Below are 11,852 nucleotides of genomic sequence, written 5' to 3'. Positions count from 1 at the left end.
TAGCAGCCCTGAGTTCTGTAGGTGATGTTTGGGATGAACTAGGATGATCCCAGCGATCTTGGGGTGATCGAACTGTGATTATGCCATTCTTTACTTTTTATCTGTTCTTGACAGACTTCTGACACCATGATGACACAGAGCTTCAGTACACAGCCATGCTCATACTTTTTACTTAATAGATACTGCACATACAAAGTAGGAGGGGACATAGGTACAACTACAGAGGCCAGAGCGTCACTTAAAAAAACGTCAAAATGACAATAAATTAGAAATGTCAAACGAGGTTTTGTGCTGGCTCTATCTGTTAGTAAATCTGGTCCTTAATGTTCAAGGCTGCCCTCTTCTGGAGACATTGTGCTCTCCTTTATCTTGTTGTTCAGTGATATTTAACAGAGATTCACAGCTGGATTTTGCTCTTTTCTCTATTAGGACTGTGCCTCTGGACACCAGCGGAGAGAGGGCAGGTCTCTGGACTTCCATGACAGTGCTTCCATATCCATGGGTCCTCTGGTGTTGTCTGAAGGGAACACAGGTGATTTTAATCATTCGTAAATAAAGGTTTCTATGTAAATACATTATATTTCACTGCATTTCATTATATCCCCTGTTCACAGATAAGTGGGTCCCAGAACAAGTGAAGGTATCTGAGGCTTCTTGTCTGTGTGGTTCTCTGATGCTGATACTTGTTCCTCTGATGAGTGTCCTGACACACTTTTAGTTTAGTACCACAACATTTTACATGCATATTGTTAAATGACATTTTATTTGGACACACTGGTTTGGGGGTTCTACATTTTTTTTTATTTCATAACTGTTATTTGATGTAGCATAATAGATTTATTGTTTAATAATTTGCATTAATTGTTACTACATTACAGTTTTTCTCGATTGTTTACACACATTTTCTGAAAGCATGCCTCATATTCTCAGAACTCTACACACAAATCAAAAAACACACACACAATGGGCAAAACCCCTCAATTCTCCTGCAAAATTAAACTTTACATTCAAAACAATGTTATTTCTTCTCAAAATGGTATTTTGTTTTCAAATGACACACACAAACCATCATATGAATAGACATTTATAAGAACCAGCTGAACACTGATGTGCTCAATGTAAAACACTATGATGAATGGAAAACACTTCTTCTCCATTCATCATAATGACTTAGGCCTTTTTTTTGTTCAATGTTACACTTACTACAGACAGTACATACATAAGTGTGTTGTAAAATATTTGAGAATATTGTTTTTATACTCAGAACACACAAATACATGGTAACAAATATATTTTATTTTTCCCACAAAAACAATGTACACAGTGTACATCCCAACCAACACAAAGTTGTACATACAGTGGTCTACATACAAAACAACAGAAGAATTGACTGTATACAGTTACAGTAAAAAAAAAAGAAAAGAATCCAGTGTTGGCATCCATTGCTCCATTGAAGAGCTCACCTGTTGCTCTTTTATGCTAAAGCTCTGATTGCTAATTGTAAAACTGTGTGACGGGTGTTTGCCCATGTGATGAGTCAGTGTGCATATCTGAATGGCAGTGTGTTCCTTGTGAAAACAAGAGATTTTCTGCATGAAAATTGTGCCAAAAGCAGAGAATTGTGTGTAGTGTTTTGAAAAAGGTGTGTTTTAGAACTGCAGTTTGAGTGTAAAGCAGGAATTGTGCTTGTAGTTTAGCAGGATTGGCTCAGGGGGTTGGTGAATGAGTTACATGTTGTGGTCATTGTGTCTCAAGTACCAGTATTTGTGTGTAAACAATCGAGAAAAACTGTAATACATAGATCAAAACTGCCTAATGTTACTGAATGAAATGTCGACCCAGGACGAGCTATAGGACTGTGAAGCTTTGGGAGTGTTGATGGACTCGATCTACTCCCTCTACGTTTTGATTCTGATTCAGATTTTGTCTTTGACAAAAACGTGGTTTTCTCAGCTTTTTGTTTAAAATGCAAAGTTTTTTCCTTCTTCTTCTTTTTAAAGCAGAGGGTATGTTCTTTCCTTTGATATATTGCATGTTCAGACATTGACGCAACAAAATATTCTTCTTTTGAGTTTATTTGACATAAAAAGTAAAAAGTAAGACATAAAATATTCTTTGTCAAGGATAACACAATAAAGTTGCATTCATTTATTTCCATTGTGGTCCTTGATTTTAGAGAGTAATTCTCATTAATTTTCTTTAAAAAAGTTGTTTAATATTTTATTCAGCCAATTAAGGCATGTGTGAAAAGGGTCTTAATGATCCAAAAGGTAAATGAGAAAAAAATAATTGATGGTTGGCCTTTTCCTTTTGTAATATGTTTTCTTTCAGTAAAAGTATGATAATGTTTAATGATCATAGTGCTATCTTTTTACTGCTATCGTTGCAATCGTTTTACAGTTGAATTGTTCTTTCCAGAAAGCAAGATGGAGTGAAGTTCAGTCAGTGGTCAGATTACCAAAACCTTCTTATTTTATTGTACTAGTTTTTTAGTTATAGAAGGTAAAGAGAAAATGAAGTTAAAGAGCCAGTAGGACAGAGAGCAAGTTCACATTCAGGCAGTCCTCTGACACTGTCCTCGATTTACTTGCATCAAGCAACTCTGATGGTATTTTGTATTTCTGTACATTATTAATATAATTGTTACATTTATTTTATTGCCACACTTTAATATGTGAATTATATTATCAGAAAACTGAACATTAGCGTTGTCAGGTTTTTATTTGTGTTTAATGGATAAAACAACGGCGCTGCGCACTCAGCTGCTCATAAACATGGCTGCTATAAATTTGACCTGCCACAAGATGGCGCTGTTTTCGACACTCTTGGTGCTTCGAATCTTTTCCCGAAACATTCAGGGGAAAGCCACAGTGCCCCATTAGGCTTCATTTGCCCATCCCTACTGGAAGCAAGCCAGGACACCGGGAACACTCACAACGATCTGACAACACAAGACACCAAACAATGAACATATAGAGGCGCGGCTGATAGGCAATAATTATGGTGATTGGCAATCACCCTGACACACACACACACACACACACACACACACACTGACATACAGGCAGAAAGAGAGACAACAGCCGTTTCTCAATACCAAGTACGCAAAGTTCGGACTTGAGTCCTTGGTATAGTTCGGACTGACAAGTTCGACTCAGGAGAACGAACTCCCGAGGACGGGAGGACACAAGTCCGATAATTCTGAAATGGAACAGCAGCGTACTTGATAGTGTCACTCATGCAGCTCGTTCTGGCTACTCCGGTTATCTCTTTATAGGCAACAAATAAAACAAAATATGTTATAAACCACCTTTGCCTCTTTTCATTTTCATTTAAAAAAAACTTTAACATAATGGCCACACAAATGTGGTTCAGGCAACGCAATTGATTATCTTAACTGCATATTTACAACAACACGAAATATAAAGCACAACCCTGACTCTTTGTTTTCATTTTAAAAATATGATGAATAAAAACATTATAATATTGATCATTAAAACGAACATTTAGCAAAAAGAGACAGGGTTGTGTCATATATGTATATACAGTGAAGAGAATGTAGGCAACATGTAGGCTATAATAAAATATTTTATGTTTTAAATATATAAAATAAAATGACATAACCTTTTTTTTGTTAAATGTCAGTTTTAATGATCAATAATAGCCATTCTAAAAGTATAAGTAGCCTAAAAGGTATAAGAAGCTATACAATAATAAAGCAAACGATTCAGTCAAACATAAGTCAGCTCTCTAGGCTACATCGTTAAAGTTAAATAGACTAACGTTAAATAGAGTTATGAAACTTCACTTTGCCCTCAGCTAAAACGTTTTGCCAGGGAACAAATTATACATTAATGAGACAAATAAAATAAATAAATCGCCTGTTGGATATACAGAAGACGATTTATATCTCATGTTAAACCACTAGACTAGAGACATCCGAGCCAGCGGCAAGTCAGCAGCAGTAGCCGAGGAAAGATTGTTCTCGGCGGGGTACGAGCGCCGCGCGTCCGATTGCCTGGTTCTCACAACTCCGAAAACGTCAGATCAAATTTTCAAATAGGTGCTATCTTTATAAATAAACCAAAGATTTGAGATTTAAACAACTACATTCTCGCCTGAAATACTCTTAAAACTACATTTCATGACACAATTATAGCAGTATTTTTAAATTACGCGGGGTTTCTCCTCTGCTATTGACGCTTGCTGGTTGGTGTGCGATGCATTCTGGGATACCTGGCTGTCTCGAGTTCGCACAAGTCACCTCTCGATGCATCCTCGGTAAAAGGGGCGGATCAAGAACACATCCGGGGATTCGAACTGGACTTGGCTAGATGTGAACTTTGAATTGGAACAGTACTAGGGCAGCGACTGATGACGTTTCACAAGTCCACAAGAACACAAGTACAGACAAGTTCGCATATTGAGAAACGGCTAGTGAATTCATGAACCGTGACTTTTATGGTTTCTATAGCAACAACAATACTAATAATAAACTATAGTATTTGTAATGAAAAACATCTTAAACACTATAAAACAACCTCTATAAAAGTGACTTGTTTGCCATAATATTACTCAATATTTAATGTGAAACTAATAATGTTACAGTTTTTCTCGATTGTTTACACACATTTTCTGGTACTTGAGACACAATGACCACAACATGTAACTCATTCACCAACCCCCTGAACCAATCCTGCTAAACTACAAGCACAATTCCTGCTTTACACTCAAACTGCAGTTCTAAAACACACTTTTTTCAAAACACTACACACAATTCTCTGCTTTTGGCACAATTTTCATGCAGAAAATCTCTTGTTTTCACAAGGAACACACTGCCATTCAGATATGCACACTGACTCATCACATGGGCAAACACCCGTCACACAGTTTTACAATTAGCAATCAGAGCTTTAGCATGAAAGGGCAACAGGTGAGCTCTTCAATGGAGCAATGGATGCCAACATGTTTTACTGTAACTGTATACAGTCAATTCTTCTGTTGTTTTGTATGTAGACCACTGTATGTACAACTTTGTGTTGGTTGGGACGTACACTGTGTACATTGTTTTTGTGGGAAAAATAAAATATATTTGTTACCGTGTATTTGTGTGTTCTGAGTATAAAAACAATATTCTCAAATATTTTACAACACACTTATGTATGTACTGTCTGTAGAAAGTGTAACACTGAACAAAAAAAAGTAATTATGATGAATGGAGAAGAAGTGTTTTCCATTCATCATAGTGTTTTACATTGAGCACATCAGTGTTCAACTGGTTCTTATAAATGTCTATTCATATGATGGTTTGTGTGTGTCATTTGAAAACAAAATACCATTTTGAGAAGAAATAACATTGTTTTGAATGTAAAGTTTCATTTTGCAGAATTGAGGGGTTTTGCCCATTGTGTGTGTGTTTTTTGATTTGTGTGTAGAGTTCTGAGAATATGAGGCATGCTTTCAGAAAATGTGTGTAAACAAACGAGAAATTTTTTAATATTAACAATAAATAACAATGTCATATTTCTACACCTTTAGTAGCTGCATGGTAATTTCTGTGTGTATTGAAAAGCTTGATTATGTTGTGTGCAGTTGACCTCAACACTTCAGTTTACATGGAACAGTTTGATCTGGTTTCGACTAGTTTTACCACAGAACAACTTGTAGTTTAGCCGGTATATAACAGGTTTTTAAATGTGTCAGATATACATTTGCATATCTTTCATTGCACATCCATTTACCTTAGGCATACAAAAGCTTATGATGAACATTTGGGTCAAATTAGTATCCATTTTAATTCAATGAGATGCTAATCAGAGATTGTTTAGGGAATAATTAGATACTATTCATCCTCTTCAGTGTGTCTCTATAACACTTTTATACATGAGGTTTGAGCTTCACTGAGAGCCAGTATCCGATCAGCTCCTAATAATGTTCAGGTTTCATGCTGTACATTCATACATTTCATTCTGTTTGTCTTTATCGATGGTTAGATAATCTCGTCATAATTTTTAACCCTTTTACTTTTTATCACATGATCTACTGCATTCTTATGACTGATTTTAACATGATTATTTTGCTCATTTGTAATAATATGCAGAAACTGCAATCATCATATTTGCCGTTGTGTGATAATGCAAAATAAAATAAAAAAAGACTGTTAATGCAGTGGTGACAGTCACGTACTAAAAGCTCTGAAATGTGTAAAAATGAAAGTAAACCTTAATATCAGCTTAGGAAACACACAGTACTTCTCATGAGATGCTCATACTTTACTGTAGTTCAGAGGATGAAATGGTCTTTATATCAGTGCCAGATTTACTGTGTATACATTATAGGCTACATGAACTAATCTTCATTTATTCTGCTTGTTAAAAAATGATAATTCTCTCAAACTTCTCATGATCCCCATTTTGACAAGGGAGTGTGTAAATGACATAATAATGTCATGACTAATTAATCAAACCTTACTGTTCAATTCTTTAACAAAAACTCTTGACATACATATACAAATACACCTATGGAGAGTCCCCGTAAACCACATATCCAAGTGTGTGTGTGTGTGTGCGCGTGCGTGTGAGAGAGTGTGAGTGCAAGAGTGAGTTTTGTGTTTCTACCCCTGCCATTCCCGCACAGGGTTGCAATTCTTAAATGTGATCTAACAAAGGTAAAGAGAAAATATTAAGCATATATGCAGTTTATATTGCTTGTAATTGTAAGTATTTTAACATTAGAAATGTTATTGTGTTGAATTAAAACCCAAACATGCAGCGGGTCCATCAGACCCACTGGTGGAAAAATGAAAGTAACAAATCTCAAATCTCAAACACTTGCTTTTTTTGTGTTCAGTCATTATAGCGAAACAAAGCCCACGCAAAACACTCATGTCATTTCCGTCCAAATGCATTAAATTAAATAAATGTCTGACAAACTTTATATCTTTGCTTGGTTTGCTTTGATCGATTGCTCCTGTCTGCCCTGCTGCTGTTTTTTTTTTTTTTTTTTTTTGAACATAACAGCAAATACAGTTTAATCTACAATAACAATAGAATTATAAACAGTAGACAGTAAAATAAGTCAAATAAAAATAAAAATAATACATAAAAAAAAGATAAAATAATTGATCCAGGGGTAACATATAAATTAATATAAATTCAATAGAGATAGAAATGCCTCGAGTCCCTTTTTGTTTTCATTATAAAAAAGCATAAATATTATACTTTGTGCACAATGTAACTGACTTTAAAACTTTGGCATTGTTGGAAGAAGAGATAGTACCCAAATAACATTTCACGTCATTGCAAAAAATAATAAAAAGAGGTTTGATAGACAAAAATTTACACTTGTGTACTAAAAATTTAAGCTGCCGTCGCCACACTCAACTGTCACCGCTACAGCCGGAATGGATGCTCCTAGGTTTTACAAAGCCATGTTCGAGCCTGGACTAACGTTACCTACTATAATTATAACATTAAAGCTGCAAGCAGCATTTATCGGGGTTCAAGCATTTAAGGCCTTTAAGCACATAAGCATTAAATACATTAAGTTTTACTTAGCAAGCATTTAACCACTGACATAATAGATGAAAAAGACCATTTACAGCCAATACAGGCAATTTACCATAGGAAATATATGGTTTTCAAAGCTTTTTAACAGTTATAGCGCCACCTATAGTCCGATCTCCATAAAACTCGGCATGCTTCTTCACCATGTTATGACACATATGCTCATCAATTTTGGTGAAATTCTGAGTTTTCATTTGGGATTTATAGGCTTTTTAGTGTATTTTGCCACGCCCCTTTTCTAAATGACCCTCTTACAGCCACCCAAATGCAAAAGTTCAACTTTTTTTCGATAATTATTGATCTAGAGAGTCCAGAGAATTGTCCTAGACTGGTCTGGCTCCGATCGGGCGAAAAACCAGGGACTAGTTCGCAAAAGTAGGTTTTGTACAAAATGCGACATAGCAGAAAATCTTTCCTGCCTAAATCGAATTTGGAGATAGCCATTTTGTCCAACTTGAGCCAGGGATCACAGTGGTGTACGGTCACGTGACACGTGAGTCTAGGTCAAACGGTCTAAGAGTTATGATCGATTTTGTACTTTTGGTTGCTGTAGCGCCACCTATGGACCAATCGGGGTCATACTCTGATAGGTTGTCCCCAAATTGAGGCCTACCATCTGGCCAGGTTTCACGTCTCTAGGCCTTACGGTTTGGCCTGCACGATGCGTTTTACGAATCCTTACAATTACAATAGGGTTTCAGCACTTCGTGCTTGAACCCCTAATAAGCACACAAGGCAACTTACACTCATTGGTGGGCTCGCACTGCCGACGATGGCACCAGTTGTCGGCGCGATGGGAGGATGAAGGCCGAGGCGGGAGATAATCGGTTCGGCCCCATTCACCAGTAACAGCGGATTATCTGTGAATCCCAGTTGTCTCCGACGAAAGTTTATAAAACTATCCCGTGTAAAATGATCATTACAGAGGCGGGTTTTGGCGGTGATCCTCAGCTGTCCATCAAGGTGGCTCTTCACAAAATAATGTAGAAATGTAGTAATACATTTCTAACATTTCTAATGTGTTTAGAATTTTTTTTTTTGAATTGCCTTTACAGGGACTTTAAGGTAAGTATAGGTAAATAGGTTTCAAGCAAGAAAGGTGCTAACTCTAGAGCAAAACTTTTGTACAATTCGGCTGTCAGCCCATCAGTGCCCGGAGACTTATTGTTCTTAAGAGCTTCAATAGACTCAATTATTTCATCAATGGATATATCACTATCGGAGGTGTTCTTATCTGCATTAGATAATGTCCTAACATCTTTCAGAGACTGGAAAAAAGACAAAGCTGAGTCTTTGCAATATGTAGATTTGTAAAGATTTGAGTAGAAGTTTGCACAAAATGTGCCGATTTCCTTAGGATCAGAACTAATATTACCGTTTAAATTTAAAGAGTTAATAGTTACATTTCTACAATTATTCTTTTCCATTCTGAAGAAATATGCTGTACTTTGTTCTCCTTGCTCTAGCCACCTTCTTCTAGAGCGAATAACAGCACCCTCTGCCTTATTCTTATACATTGAGTCTAACTGAGTCTGCAGATCAATAAATTCTGCCAATTCAGCTTCTGACAAACCATCCTGCATTTTATCAGAAAGAGTCATTATTTTGGAAATGACAGTCTCCTCTTCAAGTCTTTTACGTTTAGCTAGAAGGCTGCCAAAATTCCTAGCACACTTGCTAATTTCATGTTTAAGTTGTTCCCAATTGAGGCCGTATTTATTTTCCTTTTGTGTTTTGATCCAGTAATATTCAATCAAATATAAAATGTTTTTCCTTAATTGATCATGCTTAAGCAAAGAAGCATTAAGCTTCCAATAAGAGGCTCTAGGTTTTGAAGAAGAGATAACTGAAGATAGAGGGGACTGAATAAGAGTTGCTTTATGATCAGTCATGGGTGAAGGGAGAATGCTAACAGAAACATTAAAGTCCCTAACAGATTGTGAAACAAGCCAGTAGTCTATTCTGGACTGTCTAGAACAATTTTTGTTACTCCAAGTATAGGATTTAGTGTTCGGAAATGTTTCCCTCCAAATATCAATAATATCAAATGTATCCATTAATATCTTTAATTTAGAATTAGCAGAGGCAGTCTGTTTAGGTGGCAGTCTATCGAGATTATTATCAGGTACAATATTAAAGTCCCCACCAATGAAAACTAAGGCATTTGGGTATGCATTAAGCCACAGCAGAATTTTCCCTTCTATCACATCAATCAGTAGATCATTCTCATGAGAACTATTATACCATATTAATTAGTATTACCACAGTATTGTTTAAACAATTGACCATAAGCAGAAAATGTCCATTCGGGTCGCTAAAGTAGTGCAAAACATCCCCAGCAAAAAGGTTTTTCAAAGTCAGAACTCCAGCTGAACACTCCGAACCGTGAGCCATCCAAACATCATTGTTCCACTGATTTTTCCAAAACGCAGAATCACTGGCAACGGAGTGGGACTCTTGAAAAAAAACAAAAATCAGTTTTGACCGATTTGCCATATAAAAAACAAAGCCTTCCGTTTAGTAATGTCTCTTAGACCCCTGGCATTGAGAGAAAAAACTGAAATGGACATACAAAAATAACTCTTTTAACAAAGAACAACAAAAAAGGAGCTAACTGAGGTTGACAACGCATAAGCAGCTGACTACAAAGACAATTGTCATCATATAGAGACTGTGTCTGTTCCCTGAATTAGGAAATACAAAAAACTACTAAACCCATTCAAGGGTAAAAATGTAATTGATGTTAAACAAATAAAAAAACAGATATAATACGGATGAACAAATGATAAAGCTCAGGTTGCTGAATATTCGATCCCTTACTTCAAAAGCACTTATTGTTAATGATATGATTACAGATTATAACCTAGATGTGCTGTGTTTGACAGAAACCTGGCTAAAACCAGACAATTACATTATTTGAAATGAGTCCACCCCGCAAGATTACTGTTATAAACATGAACCTCGTCTGAAAGGCAAAGGGGGAGGTGTTGCTGTAATTTATAGTAATACCTTCAGAATTACTGAGAAGTCTTGTTTTAAATATAATTATTTTGAAGTGTTGTTGCTAAATGTAACACTATCTAGTGTAAATGATAAATCACGTTTAACATTTGTGCTGGCTACTGTATACAGGCCACCAGGGCACCATACAGACTTTATCAAAGAATTTGCTGATTTTCTATCAGAGTTAGTACTGGCTGCAGATAAAGTACTAATTGTTGGTGATTTTAATATGTAGATAACGGAAAAGATGCATTGGGATTGGCATTTAAAGACATTCTGAACTCTATTAGAGTTAGACAACACGTGTCAGGACCTACTCATTGTCGTAATCATACTTTAGATCTAATATTATCACATGGAATCAATGTTGATGCCGTTGAAATTCTGCAGCAGAGCGAGGACATCTCAGATCATTATCTAGTCTCGTGTAAACTTCATTTAGCCAAGGCTGCAAAGTCGACCTATCACTTCTGCCACTAAAGATTGCTTTATTAATGATCTTCCTGATCAGTTTCATCATCTCAACATCCCAGATAGCTTAGAAGAACTAGATATTGCAACAGAAACTTTTAACTCTCTCTTTTCCAGCACTTTAGACACAGTTGCTCCTTTGCGCTTAAAGAAGATTAAAGAAAATAGTCCAACGCCGTGGTACAACGAGCACACTCAGGCACTTAAGAGAGAAGCCAGAAAAGTGGAGCGCAACTGGAAGAAAACAAAACTAGAGGTATTTCGCATTTCATGGAAAGAGAGCTCGATTGCGTACAGAGAGGCCTTAAAAGCTGCTAGATCTGCTTATTTTTCAAACCTATTTGAAGAAAATAAACAAAACCCTAGGTATTTATTTGAAACAGTGGCTAAACTAATGAAAAATAAATATTCAACCCCAGAAGTTTCCAAGCAGCACAGCAGTAATGACTTGACTATGACTATGAACTTCTTTACTAACAAGATTGATAATATCAGGGAGAAAATTATAACTATGCAACCGTCTACTACAGTATCGCATCAGGCAGTGCATTGTAGTCTCCTTGAGTAAAAATTTGATTCATCCATTGCTATAGGAGAGGAAGAATTTACAACGTACTAAACTTGTTAAATCATCTAAATCGACAACATGTATGTTAGACCCTATACCGACTAAGCTATTGAAAGAGATGCTTCCAGAGGTCACAGATCCTCTTCTTAAAGGTGAACTAAGTAACTTTTTTACCTTAACTGAACAGCTTCGGAGTCTTTGGAATGGTTATAATACTTATTTCGGGTTGAATGGTGGTCGTTTCG

Source organism: Rutilus rutilus (genome assembly GCF_951802725.1).
Source record: "Rutilus rutilus genome assembly, chromosome: 16".
Lineage (NCBI taxonomy): Eukaryota > Metazoa > Chordata > Actinopteri > Cypriniformes > Leuciscidae > Rutilus > Rutilus rutilus.
This window is presented reverse-complemented; position numbering follows the sequence as displayed.